Raw genomic sequence first — 15,534 nt, forward strand, 5'->3', positions numbered from 1 at the left:
AAAAAAAAAAAAAAAAAAAAAACCTTACTTCCTGACCCAGTTTGTGGACTAAAGGGACTTGGCTTTCAAATATTCAAAACAGATCCCCATTTGTACAATTTCAGTTCCTAACAGTTGTTTTTAGTAGAATTACTCAAACTAATTTTTGATTATTTTTTAATTGGCAAGTAAATATTTGCATATATCTATGATGCAGAATACATTGCTTTGATTTACATAAACATAATAGTCAACCTAGCAGAGAATGATGTTCGTGTGGGATTCATTGTTCCTTAACCCTCAAAGATAGCATTTAGTCTACTCATTCCTGAGTTGTCCCTTTAACCCTCCTGGTCTGCCACTTCTGGGGAACTCCAAGGCACTATCTATTTCCAGGTCTCTTCCTTTCCCTTTTCTCACCTAAGGTGATCATATAACCGTTCACAGAATAGTAAATATTGCCTAGTGCTAATGATCTAAACACATTCAGTCTTCTAGTTTCATTCTTCTCAAATCTCAAAGTGATGATGAATATCTTACAAATATCTCAAATCTGATATGTAGGAAAAAGACTCTTAGATTTTCACCAACAGTCAGTTTCTCTTAGAGTCTCTTTGCCACATACTCAGAGCAACTCCAGGCTTGGAGATGCAGAGACCACAGCATTAGAATCCTCACCAACAACTTTATTTTTGACCTCCCCACATTTGATCTCTCAATCTGACAGTCTTGATTTCTCAATTCATCAGAAGTCTGACCACTTTGCAACATTGCACACTTCACTACACTGAAACTACCTTGGACCGAGTTACAATTTCCCACTTGAACAATAGCAATCTTCCAAAATGATTTTTCTGTTACATCTCTGGCCCTCATTGCACGTCTTCATGATTTACAAATTGGAACTGTCTAGTTAAATATGAGTTAAAGTTTCTCATTTTTCTGCCCCAAATATTCTAGTTGTCAGAACGCAATCTGAGAACTCAGCCCTGTGAGGAGATTCTGAGTACTTGTGAGAAATCTCCAAGAAACCAAGACCAGAAGTCTCGTGAGCTTGCTTTCTTCAAAAACAAAATTGCACTTGAAAGGCATTTTTGTGCCACTCCCATGTGTAACAGATAGGACTGATTTTATTTCAGATTATTTATTACAATGTCCTATTGCTATTTGTTTATATGCTACTATGGAAAAACATGTTTTTGCCATGTGCAACTTGCCTGCTACTTGCAGCTTGCCCTTGTGATTATACGCTTTACTCATGTGACTATCTTAACCCTCAGAATATAAATTACTTGATGCTCAGAATAAAGTTGGCCATTGCATGAGACTTTATTCTGCCTCATTTATCACCTGCATTCTCCCAGGTCCCACTACCATTTAGAGCAGTAAACACTAGTGACAATTAAATTCTTAAAAAAGAAAAAAAAATGATCGAAAGAGGCAACAGGGCATTGGTTTTTTTCCCCATGTTCTCAATTACTCTCTTATGAGCCTGCCCATCCCCTCCACCTCCACAAGGTGTTTGATTGTTTTTAGCCTTCCTATTATGTATCTTATTGCACACTTACTGTTTCCTGGCCCTGGCTTTCCTTCCCAGGGTTCATTCTGTCACCTTCAGCTGTCAGCACATATATCTTCCCTAGCTACACTCCTGAAATTTGCTTGTATCTCAGCATCTCATCTCTCCCCAAACACTCCTTAACCTTTTTACTTTATTTTTCCCTGGAGTATTCGTCAACAGCTGCAGTCAACTTTTTTCACTACTAATTCCAACAACCTAGAAAAAACACCAAGCATATATGTATCTCTCTGTGTGTGAACACACACACACACACATATACACATCTATACACATATATCCACACATAGATACAGTATCTATGTATCTATGTATCTATGTACCTATGTACCTATGTATCTATGTATCTATGCATCTATCTATCTATCTATCTATCTATCTATCTATCTATCTATCCTGTATCTATATGTGTATTTATGCACACGTATATTATATCACTTAATACTATACAAGAGGGTAAATTTCTCTGGCCTAATTTGTTGTAGTCTTTTATTTGACTCTTTACTGCTATATATGAAACAATGACCAAGCCCTCTTAGTCAGTCAACAGATTCTCCAGAGCAGGAGCAAGGGTTAAAAAAGAAAGAAACAATTAGACAACACTGCAGAATGACCCCAGCCAGTTCTGAGTCTGAAGTGGGTTTGTTTTTTTCTTCCCAATCTGCTTTTATACCATTTTAATTACATGCAAGTAATAAGGTCAAGCAGTACAATAAACACAAATAATCAAGGAACAAGCAAGGCAATAAACAAAGCCCTGTGATCACTCCTTTGATCATGGTTTGTAAGGGCTTATCAAGATGGCCAAAATATCTGAGCCTACTTCTCAGTCTAAGACCAAAGTCATATTCATTCCTGAAGCCTAATTCTTTATTCGAGCCTAAGATTAAATTCCCACCTAAATTTACTTCCCTGTTCTAGCCTAACAGATTCCTGCCTGAGCTTACTTCCTTGTCATGTCCCAATATCAGATTCCTGCCTGAATCCCATTTCCTTGTCCTTGGCCAATTTCAGATTCCTGCCAAGAGGCCCCAAAAGCTCTCCCCAAGGCAAACTGTCAAAGAGTAGAAAGATAGTCATAGATGTACTTGGATTTTATATATTTGGGTTTTTTTTGATAATTGATACCACTGACTATGGTGTATCTTACATATTTCCTGCTCCACCCCCAAAAGATTTTCCTTTTTTTCCCATTATAATCTCGAACCATAATATACCACTTCATATTCTCCAGATAATGAATTTGACTATGTCTCTGTCTTAAACTGACTGATTCCTGTAAATGTGACAGTCAGACTATTTAGTAAACATCAATAACTTTCAGTGGATGAAGTTAGTTCATAACAATATGCTTTAGTCCTGCATCTTTCCTACCAGATGGTGTTAGAAAATAAAAGCAAGTCTTGCACAAAATAATTACATTGCATATAGATAATATCACCAATATAACACTTTTATGAGCAGTAGGCACAGTGCTAAAGCCTGTTTGTAGTTCAAAAAAATATATTCAAAGCAACACCTTCCATTAAAAAAATGGCTCAAAAATGGGTATCACCACATTCTTAAGCAAGATGAACTTTAGATGAGGAATCAGAGCCATCTTAGAAGAGTTACACAGCTCTAACAAGTCCCTGACCTTGAAGGTCAAACTACAGAGGAGGAATTGTTGTCCTTGCTTCTTCTTTCACATTCATTAGGGAATAGTCAGTCTGCTAAAGTCCCAGCACAAATTATCATGTATCTTCAAGCACAGCTGACTCTGAGGGCTGAGAACTAGGTGGACACATTCCGTTGACAACACACAATGCTTAGGTTTTTCTTATGTTCATGTGTTCTGCTACTTACTTATTCTAAATGAATTAGCATAGAGGCAACATGACACTAAAAAGAGATGTATTCCATGACTTCAATAAGCTGGTTAAATGTAAGCATATAAATAACTTTCTCTAATTTTTAAATTCCCACAACTTTATTCCAAAGGCATCTGGAAGGCTACTTGTGGTGATGAAACAAATTTTATGAAAAATAAAGGACTAAAAAAATTTCAAATATGTATGAGGATTTTAGAATTAAAGAAAAGTCAGAGGCAGTCTCATACAGATCAATTTGATTATATCTAAAAAAACAGACAAAAGATTCTGGGAAATTTGTCTAAAACCCAAAGCAACATTGAGGGAAGCAAGTTTTGGAATCTGGAACTTTGATTCTGTATCCTGCCTCATTTCCCCACTAAATCCTATTAGGAGTTGACATGTTTTCAAAAATGTCACTCAGTATTCTTATTAATTCCATCTTTGAAAACTTTAAATAAATGCCTCTATGTCAGGCAATTATCAGTGACATCAAAACTAAGAAGCAGCCAAAATATTACAAACAATAAGTGGTCCCTGATTGGTAAATGTTTCATGTTAGGCGAAGATTTCTTTGGTCAGCCAGTCTTCTTTCTGAAATTTAAGGAACATACAGGTTGCTGTTGTGCCTGTGGCAATGACAATGAGGGTCATGGTACAAAGCAAGAGGACCAAACTTACCATTGTTGTTCCAGGACTTGCTAGTAAATATATCTCTATATACTAATGGCCTTGGTCATGGCCAGAAAATACTCTGATGACTGTATGTGGTGTACGAAAACTCTTCTAGTAAACCATCCCCAAATCACAAAAAAATCTGTGTCCTTTGCACTCATAGAAACCCAAGTCCAAGTTTCGGCACCCCCGGATGGTGATTTTTTTTTTTTTTGACACTGGAAAAATTTCCAAATTTTCTCTGGCTCAGAGTATCCACTGACACAGTAGGAAGAAGGATGCTAATATCTACCCCACTGTATTGTTGTAATACACATGAACTAGAACAACTAGAATGTGCTTGACCTGTTAACATGTATTGGCATTTAACTATATATCTGGCATGTTGTATTTAAATCCTATATATTTCATGTATATATTACCTTCATTATACAAAAAAAATGACACTGAACTTTCAAATGTTTGAGTGAAGAGTTCAGCACATATAAGGAACTAGGTTCAATCTCACACTGTAAGAAAATTGTGTAATTTTGCTTAGTACCTCATAAATAGTACAGAGTGGAGCCAGGGTTATTTCCACAGCAGTCTTGTTCTGAGGCTTCCATTCTTATTCTTTCCAGATAAAATTCCCTCAAACAACCTCAGCTAGCCTGGAATTTGTTATTTAGTTCTGAGTCGTCTCCTCCTCCTCCTCCTCCTTTTTAATTTTTTATTGGTTATTTCATTTATTTAAATTTCAAATATTATCCACCTTCCCAGTTTCCCCTCCACAAATCTCCTAACATCTCCCTTGTCTCCCCTGCTTATGTGAAGGTGCACCACCACCCACCCACTCACTCCCTGCTTCAGTGCCCTAGCATTCCTCTATGCTGGAACATCGAGCCTTCACAGGACCAAGGGACTCCCTTCCCTTTGATGCCAGATAAGGCAATTCTCTGCTACATATGTAGCTGGAGCTATGGGTCCCTCCATGTGTCTCTTTAGATGATAGTTTAGACCCTGGGAGTTTTGGGGGGCCTGGTTGATTGATGTTGTTGTTCTTCCTGTGGGGTTGCTAACCCCTTTAGCTCCTTCAGTCCATCCTCCAACTCTTCCATCATAGTACTCGTGCTTAGTCTTATGGTTGGCTTCGAGCATCCACATCTGTATTGGTTAGGCTCTGGCAAAGCCTCTCAGGGGACAGCTATACCAGGCTCCGGTCTGCAAGCGCTTTTTGGCATCAGCGATAGTGTCTGGGTTTGGTGTCTACAGGGAAGTCTCTGGATAGCCTTTCCTAAAAAGTAGAACAGAGAGAGAATGAAGGAAAGGCCATCTAGTTTAGAGCCTTCTGACCTGTGCTAGAACTCTTGATTTGAAATCAATTAATCATAATGAGGGATGCTAGACAGATATTTGTTAAGCAGTCCCTCCTGTACATCCTAGACATTCAGATCTGATTTTCTTAATTTTTCCCTCAACATTAATTGTCTACTCCTAAAAGTTCTATACCTCATTTAAAAGCTATTTTTCTTTTATCATTATACTGTCACCATCTTTGTTCTGGTAGTTATCACTCAATTCCTTTACACTCACAATAGTCAGCAAGTTATTTGCTGTTCTTTTTTTTTCTCTGTCAGCTCTTATGCTGGTAATTTACCCTTCATAAAGATACCATGGAAATAGTTCTAAAGAATAACAAAAACTAAATCATGTGCTGACTAAATATGTCACTGTGGCCAAGGGGTCACTGATGATCCTCTACATTGACTTTTGTCATTTTTCCCTACCTGTTTATACATTATAAGAGTGTGGTATTCAATTACTCAATGATACTGAACCCAGCCTCACTCCTTTTTTCGTTCTTTTGATTTTCAGATGTATCACTACAATGAGCAAATGATAAATTTTTATGACTTGTCTTTTGCTCAAAAGCAGGTAACAACCAAAATATCTTTCCGACTCAAACATCATTCCCCCTTCTCTCTATTGCACAATTTCCCAACTTAGGAACTACCCACATAGTGGGAATGTGTGTGCACTCGCTTGTAGAGAAGACACTAAGGCACAATATTTTGATTGGTTTTCAGATTTGATGTGTCAGCTGGCTTCTCTTTCAGTCATTTAAATAAAGACCCAGGAAAACAATTGCATAGCACCAGCAGGACACATGGCTTGCTGAGGAAACCTGTTAAAGGTGAAAGCCCTAGAGTCCTTACAATGGTTACAGTACTGTGGATATACTAGAAAAGCAGGATAATTAACTTTAGTTGAACAAGCTTTAAAGAAGTATCTATCAACTTCTTCATCATAATACTTTGACTTACTAATCCCTTTCTAACCTAAAGATTCTGCTTTCACTATTTAAAGAATCTAAAGTTATTCATGTCATCTATTAAGCTTGTATAAATCAAATAAAACAAGTGGCAGGATTCATATCTTTCTGTCTGAAGAAAACCTATAGATTTCATATCTTATTCATAAATTTTGTCATATGTAATCAGGACTTATGTTTTATGTTCATTACAAAACTGGGGAACAGTTGGCTCCAGTCTGCCTTATGATTTCACCAGTTGTCATGTTGAGTATCTTGCCCTTTCTTTTGGCAGCCTGAGAGTTTTTTTGGTGGGCACCATGCGAAGTTTATCTCAGCATCTTCCTTGCTGGGAAATTATAGACTGGTTTGTCAAAAACTCAGGTTGGAATTTAAAATTCTTAGTGCATTATAAAATAACTGCTTCTCCAGGCATTTACTGAGAATCAAAATAATGGCATTGAGTTAGTTATCTCTTCAATTTATGAAATACTTGAGACTTTGTGTGTCGCAGATAGTAGAGACAACCCAAGAATACAATAAGAGAAGGCATTCAGCACCTGTTTTCACGTTCTCTAAAGAAGAAAATTGCTAATCTTTTATTCCAGGAAAATTAGAGCAAAAAGACAGAATCAGAGCACAACAATAAGGCACATCAGGAGATCCTCTCGTGTATTGCTTTTCCTGTAAGCAAAAATGTTTCCTTGAAACCCATGAGATTAACTGACCTGATTAAGATTATAGAGTCAGTTTTATTGGAGAATATTGACATCAAGTTTCCAGGCTATACACAGAGAATTTTTGTCAGTGCCCACATGTCCATGAGGCTGATTTTATATAACTTTAGCATATAGTCTGTTAAGATGATCTGAACAGAGCATTTATAGTAGTGTATCCTTGACTCTCTATACCAGGGTATAGGTACTTTTTTTTAAACCTAATTCAGCAGTGAATTCCAGCCCTATGAGTATTTATTAAGAAACTCTTCTTATTTCTGCTGTATGAAATGACCTAGATCTAAAATGTTTTATTGATAAAGCAATTTTCAGACTATCAACATTTAAAAAAATAATTATTGGCTGTTTGGGAGAGCTGTATAGAATGACTTTCAAAGCCTATAAAAATCTTTCTGTAGCTCACAGCCCACTTACTGATAATGTTCTATTCATGATTTTGGAAACAGATTGGTTTCTTCATTCCAGCTGGGTTGACAGAGTCATGTCGAGTATATAAACTACCAACTATCTCCCAGTGAAATATATTAAAGGTATACAAAGTAATAGTTATAGAATGTTATACAATATAAGATATACATAATTTTTCCTCCATAATCTCCAATAGTTCATCAAATGATTAGATGGTGATGGTGATGTGATACGGATGGTGGTGAATATGGTGATGGTGGTGATGATAGTGATGAAGATGGTAATTGCCATGGTAGTGATGGTGATTCATGCTGATAGTGGTAATGGTGAAATTATTGTGATAGTGGTGATGGTAGTGGTCTTAGGGGGAACTACACAACTAGGGGCAAACTATAGACTAAATCTCCAAAACATAAAAACAAGACAATGGGAGTTAATCATTTTTGAATCAGATCGTTTACTCTGCTCTGTCTACCTTTAAACTGCTTAAGCTTATTCTGTCCAATTTCATGTAGAATTTTTTAATATAACCTATGCTTTATATTTATTTTTAAATTCTACCATCTCTAAAATATTTCCATTTATGCTTCCTCTATTAAATACCTAACATCTTTGTGATTTAATTTTCCAAATAGAAGACCTAATCATGAACACATTCTCTGTACTTTATTTACTCATAACTGTTTCTCCCAAAGCTTTTGATACATTGTTAACACTTGACTCAGATTGCTTAGTCTTCCTCTTTGACCCTGCTCTTTTATAAGGTCAAACAAATACGTGGTTATTCTATTTTTTACAAGTGTATTTTACACAGTATAAAGTAAAGTGTGATTAGAATAATAAACGCATTGAACTTTCATTTCACCCTAATAGTCAAAATCCTTCTTGTGACATTTGAACAGGTAAAGGTTAAAATACCAGGTATATATATACTCAGCAATAACCTCTCACACTTCATAGAGGAATAAAGCAACAAAGCTTCAAAGTGAAGAAGCCAGCAATCCAATCATGGTTGGGATTTTTCTATCTGCATAGTACATTTTTATGACATTTCCAAACCAATTTTGATTTCTGTTTTTCAGTGTATTTTATGTCCTGTCTCCTCAGAGATTTAGTAAATAAAATTTATTCACTACTTCTTCAAGTTCTGATAAATGCCATATTCATGTACAGAAAGAGGGGTAGAATTTTCAAGGAGCTAAAATGTCCCTCTAAAACCCGGCAAAATTAGAATTCCCTTGCCCTGCTTAACGGCATGTATGGATTCAGTGTTTAGTGAGATTGGGTTATACCAGAACACTCATCTTTCAGTTTTACTTAGTTTATTTATTCACAGTCTAAATTACCTATGACCCAAAACATATTCTTAGTGTTTCTAAGAATTTTCCAAAATTATTTTCTCTACATTGACATACATACATAAAAAGGTCTTGTTATATTTTTGTTTATTGGGGGTGGGGTAGGGGGTTACCACATTGATTCCAGGGGTTAAATTTCAGTAATTCATTAGCCATGGCAGAAAGATCCTTTACAGAACAAGGACGGCAAGCATCAATGATCATATGGTCATTGATCAATGATCAATGATCATATGGTCATTGATCAATGATCAATGACCATAGACATCTTTGATGAACTTGAATAAATTCAAAGATCAATTTTTAGTGTATATTTTGATATTGTGTTCTTTGCTACACAGAACCTTTCCAGGTTATGTAATCCCAAATATTTATTGTTAGGGTTTTTTTTGTTTTTTTTTTTTTTGTTTTGTTTTGTTTTGTTTTGTTTTGTTTTGTTTTTGGCATTACCATGGCTAAGACCTCATTGAAAAATTACAGCCAGAAGCAATGTCAGATAATAATTTCCTACTTGTATATGTTTCAGTCTTACATTTGCATCTAGTCCATTTTGAGTGTATTTTTGTGCCTGGGATAGTGGAAAATTTCATTCTTTGCATGGGAATGCATTTCCAGTATTCTACCAGTTGTCATAAGAGACAGTCTTTTTTGTTTTGTTTTGTTTTGTTTTCTCATTGTGTTTCCTTGAGACTTGGATGATGTATGTGTGTCTGTTTCTCAAGCTTTTATCCCATTACTCTGTTCTATGTACTTGACTTTGTGCAACTAACATATTGTTTTTGATACTATGTATTTATAACATATTTTGAAATCAAGAGGTGTGTAATATTGTTACCTTTCTGTTTCTTTCTTTTGATTAATGTTTTTACTCATGACACAATCACTAGAGGAAAAAGGAACATCTAGAGAATGAGAAAATATTAGCAATATATACATTATTTACAAAGGGGTTAATCTCTAAAATATGTAATAAATTATTTGGTAGCAAAAAATCTAAAACTTTATCTTGAATTGATTAAAGTAAGGCATTGACATTTCTTCAAGACAATGTTGAATAGATGCATGGGGAGTTTTCAATATCAGTGTTCCTGAAAAAAAAAAACATAATGAGTTAGCAACTCACAATGCTAGGGTGACTATTATTATTTTAAAAGACAGAGCAGAGAAGGGAAAAGGAAAATATGATGTAGGAGTGATAGTGGGAAGAAGGAAAGCAAATGCTAACATAAATCGAAGAATTGGATCTTTAGACATTGTTGGTAGAATGATAATACGATGTAGTCACTAAAGAAAACAGTGTGGAAACTACCAGAGAAGTTAGGATAGATTTGTATGCAGGAGTATTGAAATGAGAATCTGAGACACTAACATACCACATTAATTGAAGCAATATTTATGACACGCAGGATACAGAAGCAATGTCATAGCTAGGCATTCCTAGATAGATGGGTGAATAAAGACAATGTGATAAATGTGTAGAGTAGAATACAATTTGGTCTTTAAGGTGAAATTCTGAAAAATCATAGTGAACTTAAGTAACTTTGAGGACATTTTACTAAGTGAAATAAAGTGGTCACAAAAGAGCTTATCCTGCATAGTTTGGATAGGAAGTTATTATTACATCTGAATTCAAACAATCAAAAATTATAGTAGTAGTTGTTAGGGACTGGGACACTGAGGAAAGGAGATATTACTAATAAATGGGAATAAAGTTTCAGTTAACAGAAATGAATGAACAAGGAGATTAATGGTTGAAATTATAGTTATTTCATCAGCAATATGTTGGGCACCTCAAACTCCTTCCAGATAGTAATAAGGTTTTTTCTTCTTTTTTTTTATTAGATATTTTGTTTATTTATATTTCAAATGTTATCCTTTTTCCTAGTTTAACTTCCAGGACCCCCCCCCCATCTCCTCTCCCCTCCCCTTTCTCACCAACCCACCCACTCCTGCTTCTTGGCCCTGGCATTCCCCTATACTGAGGCATAGAACCTTCACAGGATCAAGGGCCTCTTCTCTAATTGATGACCAACTAGGACATCCTTTGCTACATATGTAGCTAGAGCCACAATTCCCTCCATGTGTTTTCTTTGATTGGTGGTTTAGTCCTTGGGAGCTCTGGGGGTTCTGGTTAGTTCATATTGTTGTTCTTCCTATGGGGCTGCAAACCCTTTCAGCTCCTTGGATACTTTCTCTAGATCCTTCGTTGGGGATCCTGTGCTCCTTCCAATCAATGACTGTGAGCATCCACTTCTGTATTTGACAAGCACTGGCAGAGCCTCTCAGGAGACAGCTATATCAAGTTCCTCTCAGGAAGCTCTTATTGGCATCTGCAATAGTGTATGGGTTTGGTTGTTGTTTATGGGATGGATCCCCAGATGGAGCAGTCTCTGGATGGTCCTTCCTTCAGTCTCAGCTTCGAACTTAGTCTCTGTAACTCCTTCCATGGTATTTTGTTCTCCCTTCTAAGAAGGATCAAAGTATCCAAGTTTGGTCTTCCTTCATGAGTTTCATGTGTTTTGCAAATTGTATCTTGGGTATTCTGAACTTCTGGGCTAATATCCACTTATCACATATCATATGTGATCTTTTGTGATTGGGTTACTTCACTTAGGATGATATCCACCAGATATGTTTGTCTATGAATTTCATGAATTCATTGTTTTTAATAGCTGAGTAGTACTCCATTGTGTAAATGTACCTAATTTTCTGTATCCATTCCTCTGTTGAGGGACATCTGGGTTATTTCTAGCTTCTGTCTATTATAAATAAGGCTGCTATGAACATAGTAGAGCATGTATCCTTATTACAAGTTGGAGCATCTTCTGGAAATATGCCCAGGAGAGGTATTGCTGGATCTTCTGGTAGTACTATGTTCAATTTTCTGAGGAACTGCTAAACTGATTTTCAGAGTGGTTGTACAAGCTTGCAATCCCACCAACAATGGAGGAGTGTTCCCTTTTCTCCACATCCTTGCCAGCATCTGCTGTCACCAGAGTTTTTGATCTTAGCCACTCTGACTGGTGTGAGGTGGAATCTCAGGGTTGTTTTGATTTGCATTTCCTTGATTATTAAGGATGTTGAATTTTTTTTTTGAGGTGCTTCTCAGCCATTTGGTATTCCTCAGTTGAGAATTCTGTGTTTAGCTTTGTACCCCATTTTTTAATAGTATTATTTGATTTTCTGGTGTCCAACTTCTTGAGTTCTTTATATATATATATATTGAATATTAGCCCCCTATCAGATTTAGGCTGATTTTGTTAATTAGTATACTGTCCCTGTGCCCTCTAGTGAGTCTGGCTAAGGGTTTATTTATCTTGTTTATTTTCTCAAACAACCAGCTCCTGGTTTGGTTAATTCTTTGTATAGTTCTTTTTTTGTTTCCACTTGGTTGAATTCAGCCCTGAGTTTGATTATTTCCTGCCCTCTAGTCCTCTTGGGTGAATTTGCCTCCTTTTGTTCTAGAGCTTTTAGGTGTCCTGTCAAGCTGTTAGTGTGTGCTCTCTCTAGTTTCTTTTTGACCAAGTTATCATTCAGTAGAGTGTTGTTCAGCTTCTACGTGTATGTGGGCTTTCTCTTATTTATGTTGTTACTGAAGATCAGCCTTAGTCCGTGGTGATCTGATAGGATGTATGGATTATTTCAATATTTTTGTATCTGTTGGGGACTGTTTTGTGACTGAGTATATGGTCAGTTTTGGGGAAGATACCATAAGGTTCTGAGAAGAAGTTATGTCTTTTTGTTTTAGGATAATTTGTTCTATAAATATCTGTTAATTCCATTTGTTTCATAACTTCTGTTAGTTTCACTCTGTTTCTGTTTAGTTTCTGTTTCCAGGATCTGTCCATTGATGAGAGTGGGGTGTTGAAGTCTCCCACTATCACTGTGTGAGGTATAATGAGTCTTTTGCACTTACTAAAGTTTCTTTAATAAATGTGGATGCCTTTTCATTTTGAGTATAGATGTTCAGAATTGAGAGTTCATCTTGCTAAGTTTTATCTTTGGTGAGTATGGTGTCCCTCCTTATCTTTTTTGATAATTTAGGTTGAAAGTCTATTTTTATTCAATATTAGAATAGCTACACCAGTTTCTTTCTTGGGACCATTTTCTAGGAAAATTTTTTTTCAGCCTTTTACTCTGAGGTAGTGTCTGTCTTGATCACTGAAGTGGGTTCCTGTATGCAGCAAAATGATGGGTCTTATTTATGTAGCCAGTCTGTTAGTCTATGTCATTTATTGGGGAATTGAGTCGATTGATATAAAGAGATATTAAGGAAAAGTCATTCTTGCTTCCTGTTGTTTTTGTCATTAGAGTTGGAATTCTGTTCATGTGGCTATCTTCTTTTGGTTTGTTGAAAGATTACTCTCTTCCTTTTTCTATAGCTTAGTTTTCCTCCTTATGTTGAAGTTTTCCATTTATTATCCTTTGAAGGACTGAATTTATAGAAAGATATTGTGTAAATTTGGTTTTGTCATGGAATATCTTGGTTTCTCCATCTATGGTAATTGAGAATTTTGCTGGGTATAGTAGCCTGAGCTGGAATTTGTGTTCTCTTAGGGTCTGTATGACATCTTCCCAAGACCTTCTAGCTTTCATAGTCTATGGGGAGAGGTCAGGCGTAATTCTGATAGGTCTGCCTTTATATGTTACTTGACCCTTTTTCCTTACTGGTTTTAATATTCTATCCTTATTTAGTGCATTTGTTGTTCTGATTATTATGTGTAGGGAAGAATTTCCTTTCTGGTCCAGTCTATTTGGAGTTCTGTAGGCTTCTTGTATGTTCATAGGCATCTCTTTCTTTAGGTTGGGGAAGTTTTCTTCTAATAGTTTTGTTGATATTTACTGTCCCTTTAAGTTGGAAATCTTCCTTCTCATCTATACCTATTATCCTTAGCTTTGGTCTTCTCATTGTGTCCTGGATTTCCTGGATGTTTTGGGTAGGATCTTTTTTTCATTTCACATTTTCTTTAATTGTTGTGTCAATGCTTTCTATGGTATTTTCTGTCCCAGAGATTCTTTCTTCTATCTCTTGTATTCTGTTGGTGATACTTGCATCTATAGCTCCTGACTTCTTTCCTAATTTTTGTATCTCCAGAGTTGTCTCCCTTTGTGATTTGTTTATTGTTTTTACTTCAATGTTTATATCCTGGATGGTTTTGTTCAATTCTTTCACCTGTTTGGATGAGTTTTCCTGTAATTCTTTATGGAATTTGTGTATTTACTCTTTATGGGCTTCTACCTGTTTACCTGTGTTCTCCTGTAATTCTTTAAGGGAGTTATTTATGTCCTTCTTATAGTCTTCCCTTATCATTATGAGAAGTGACTTTAGATCCACATCTTGTTTTTCTTGTGTGATGTTGTATCCAGGACTTGCTATAGGTGGAGAGTTGTGTTCTGATGATGCCAAGTAACCTTGGTTTTTGTTGCTTCTGTTCTTATGCTTGCCTCCTGCCATCTGATTATTTCAAGTGCTCCCTGCCCTCAATATATCTGATTTGAGCCTGTCCTTCCTGTAATCCCATTTGAGTCAGAAGTTCTCAGAGTCCAGTTTTCTCTATGATCCTGTGATTCTGGGATCCTGTGATGCTGAGATTCTTGGTGTGTCAGTGTTCTTGGCAGTCAAGCTTCCTCTTAGCCGCTGAGATCCTGGTGTAACCAAGCTCTTGGAATCCTTGGATCCTAAGATCCTGGGCTTATTAGAGCTCCTGGAAGTGGTATTGCCTCTGGAGACTATGGGAATGTCAGTTGGGTTTCAAACCAAGTTAGACCAGTGCTGCCTGGAAGTAACCTGAGTTATTCGTTGGGTGGGGGGTCCCTGTGTCCCTATTCCTGCTGGCTCCAGGAACTCCCCGTTGTGTTGGAACAGATATTGTGTTCTACTCACCAGTGATCTTAAGACCATGGGCATGCTAGGGCACCTGGGGTGTGTGTGGAGTGTCCTCTCGGGACCATGGGACTGTCCGATGAGTTCACTCCCAAGGTGGCCAGGCGCTGGTGCTGACCAGAAGGAACCCAAGCCACTGATCAGGTGAGGTTCCTGTGTCAATGCTCCAGTAATAAGGTTTTATTTGCATAGCAAAATAAATTTGAAAGGAGGAAAATTTTTAAATCTTTCTTGGAGAAAATATTTTCTTCAGTATTGTTGTTTCTTCTGTAGCACTGGCCTTGACCATTATAGGGTAATAAAAGTGTAACTAAAGTTCAATTTTCAAAAAAGTAAAAACCATTTCTCTCATGAATATAAAATGGCCTTGTATAAAAGATTAACCCTAAATCATAATTGATACAAAGCCATAGGATGTAGGGCTACAAAGATGGGTCACTAGGTAAAAGTGCCTCCCACATTTGGGTCTCCAACACCACTGAGAAAAATGTTGAGCATATCTCTGCAGCATCAAAGTTGGGGTACAGTGAAGCAGAAACAGATTAATTTCCTAGCTTCCTGGCAGCTGAGCAGTCAATGGGTTCACTGGGAGACCATTAAGGTGATCAGTGTTGGAGGAAGACACCCAACAGCAACTTTTGGTTTCCACATTCATATAGATGTATGTGCATACATGCCCACATGGTAATACACACAAACTCTCTCTCTCTCTCTCTTACACATACACACACACACACACACACACACACACACACACAGAGAGAGAGAGAGAGA

Source organism: Mus caroli, chromosome 1, assembly GCF_900094665.2.
Source record: "Mus caroli chromosome 1, CAROLI_EIJ_v1.1, whole genome shotgun sequence".
In the NCBI taxonomy this organism is placed as follows: domain Eukaryota; kingdom Metazoa; phylum Chordata; class Mammalia; order Rodentia; family Muridae; genus Mus; species Mus caroli.